This window comes from Moschus berezovskii, chromosome 3 (genome assembly GCF_049115385.1).
Source record: "Moschus berezovskii isolate FMDL1 chromosome 3, NW_MosBer_1.0, whole genome shotgun sequence".
Lineage (NCBI taxonomy): Eukaryota > Metazoa > Chordata > Mammalia > Artiodactyla > Moschidae > Moschus > Moschus berezovskii.
The window spans coordinates 86,848,908-86,851,970 of record NC_142462.1 but is presented as its reverse complement, the minus strand read 5'-3'; the positions used below and the strand labels follow the sequence as shown (position 1 = coordinate 86,851,970).

Sequence of the window (3,063 nt, the reverse complement as noted above, 5' to 3'; positions counted from 1 at the left end):
ATGCTGGGAAGGATTGGGGGCGGGAGGAGACGGGGACGACAGAGAATGAGATGGCTGGATGGCATCACCAACTCAATGGACATGAGTTTGAGTGAACTCCGGGAGTTGGTGATGGACAGGGAGGCCTGGCGTGATGTGATTCATGGGGTCGCAAAGAGTCGGACACGACTGAGCGACTGAACTGAACTGATATATGGAAAGATGCAAAAATCTGGGTTCCTTAGAATTCTTCCTGAGATCTAACTGTCTAAGAGAGCTGCTTGCCCAAAGCACAAAGAATCTTGTGATGGTCTTAATTTTCTCTTGGAGTGCACTGTCAGTCAGCAACTGAAGCCAGTTATAATTAATCCTAATAGAATTGAGTGGTGAGCAAAAACACTCTGTGATTTTCCAAGTGAATGGAAGTGGCACCCATCTGCAATGCATTTAGAGAAATGTTTAAAGACACTTGTTATAAAGATGCTTCAAAAAACTACTTATTTGCTGCATTAAGAACAGTGTTATATCATTGACTGGAAGTTATAACCATCTGTAATTCATGTAGAGAAGTGTTTGAAAAAACTTGTAATCTAGCTGTTTCTAAGAATGCTACTTACTTCCTCAATGAGAAAAGTAATAGTCATTTAATGAAAGCTATACTCTTTCTGCAAAGAATGTACAGATCTGTTTAAGAACACATAATAAACATGTTTCCAGTGCTCACTTCAGCAGCACATATACTAAAACTGGAACGATACAGAGAAGATTTTCATGCCCCTGTGCAAGGAGGATACGCAAATTTGTGAAGCGTTCCATATTTTTAAACTTGATACAGCCATTATGGAAGACGGTATGGAGATTCCTTTAAAAACTAGGAATAAAGCCACCATACGACCCAGCAATCCCACTCCTAGGCATACACCCTGCTGCTGCTGCTGCTGCTGCTAAGTCACTTCAGTCGTGTCCGACTCTGTGTGACCCCATAGACGGAAGCCCACTAGGCTCCCCCATCCCTGGGATTCTCCAGGCAAGAACACTGGAGTGGGTTGCCATTTCCTTCTCCAATGTGTGAAAGTGAAAAGTGAAAGTGAAGTCGCTCAGTCGTGTCCGACCCTTAGCGACCCCATGGACTGCAGCCTACCAGGCTCCTCCATCCATGGGATTTTCTAGGCAATAGTACTGGAATGGCTTGCCATTGCCTTCTCCGAGGCATACACCCTGAGGAAACCAAAATTGAAAAAGGCTGTGTATACCATTGTTCACTGCAGCACTATTTACAATAGCTAGAACATGGCGGCTGTGTGGCATTGGAGCGAACAGCCATGAGGAGATACCGTATGTCCAAGGGCAAAGCAGAAGCCCCAGCAAGATGGTAGGAGAGGCGAATTCGTGTTTAGAATCAAACCCCATTCCTGCCAGAGACACTCAAACAAACCTCGAGTGCACCCGGACCCAGGGACCCCACAGAGACTGAGACAGAACTGTGTTTGCGCGTCTCCTGTGGAGGTAGGGTCAGCAGTGGACTGCCACAGGGACAGGGGCTCTGGGTGCAGCAGACTTGGGTATGGCATAAGCCCTCTTGGAGGAGGTCACCATTAAACCCACCATAGAGCTACCAGAACTTACTGGGAAGTAGACTCTTGGAGGGCACAAACAGAACCTTTGCACCAGGCAGGACCCAGGAGAAATGAGCAGGGACCCAACAAGAGACTGACCCAGATTTGCCTGTGAGTGTCCAGGAGTCTCCAGTGGAGGGGTGGGTCGGTGGTGGCCTGCTGCAGGGTTGGGGCACTGAGTGTAACATGCATGGGGGAAGTCACCATTATCTTCATTACCTCCACCATATTACAGCTCCACCCATCAACAGAAAATTGGATTAAAGATTTTCTGAGCACGGCCCCGCCCATCAGAACAAGACCCAGTTTCCCCCTCAGTCAGTCTCTCCCATCAGGAAGCTTCCATAAGCCTCTTATCCTTCTCCATTAGAGGGCAGAAAGAATGAAAACTACAGTCACAGAAAACTAACCAATCTAAATCACATGGATCACAGATCAGATCAGATCAGATCAGTCGCTCAGTCGTGTCCGACTCTCCGCGACCCCATGAATCACAGCACGCCAGGCCTCCCTGTCCATCACCAACTCCCGGAGTACACTCAAACTCATGTCCACAGAGTCGATGATGCCATCCAGCCATCTCATTCTCTGTCGTCCCCTTCTCCTCCCACCCCCAACCTTTCCCAGCATCAGAGTCTTTTCCAGTGAGTCAACTCGTCGCATGAGGTGGCCCAAGTATTGCAGTTTCAGCTTTAGCATCAGTCCCTCCAATGAACATCCAGGATTGATCTCCTTTAGAATGGACTGGTTGGACCTCCTTGCAGTATAAGGGACCCTCAAGAGTCTTCTCCAACACCACAGTTCAAAAGCATCGATTCTTCAGCGATCAGCCTTCTTCACAGTCCAACTCTCACATCCATACATGACCACGGGAAAAACCATTGCCTTGACTAGACGGACCTTGGTTGGTAAAGTAATGTCTCTGCTTTTTAATATATTATCAAGGTTGGTCATAACTTTCCTTCCAAGGAGCAAGCGTCTTTTAATTTCATGGCTGCAATCAGCATCCACAGTGATTTTGGAGCCCAAAAAAATAAAGTCTGACACTGTTTCCACTGTTTTTCCATCTATTTCCCATGAAGTGATGGGACCAGATGCCATGATCTTTGTTTTCTGAATGTTGAGCTTCAAGCCAACCTTTTCACTCTCCTCTTTCACTTTCATCAAGAGGCTTTTGAGTTCCTCTTCACTCTCTGCCATAAGGGTGGTGTCATCTGCATATCTGAGGTTATTGATATTTCTCAGCAATCTTGATTCCAGCTTGTGCTTCTTCCAGCCCAGCGTTCCTCATGATGTACTCTGCATATAAGTTAAATAAGCAAGGTGACAATATACAACCTTGACGTACACCTTTTCCTATTTGGAACCAGTCTGTTGTTCCATGTCCAGTTCTAACTGTCGCTTCCTGACCTGCATACAGGTTTCTCAAGAGGCAGGTCAGGTGGTCTGGGATTCCCATCTCTTTCAG

General features: G+C 46.7%; 1 non-coding gene across 1 annotated transcript; it reads left to right on the top strand.

The window, feature by feature from the left end:
* Window positions 1–695: 695 nt before the first annotated feature.
* Window positions 696–801, top strand: LOC129552881 (U6 spliceosomal RNA). The gene has a single exon (XR_008685361.2). It is a non-coding gene; the product is annotated as a U6 spliceosomal RNA (small nuclear RNA).
* Window positions 802–3,063: the final 2,262 nt, after the last annotated feature.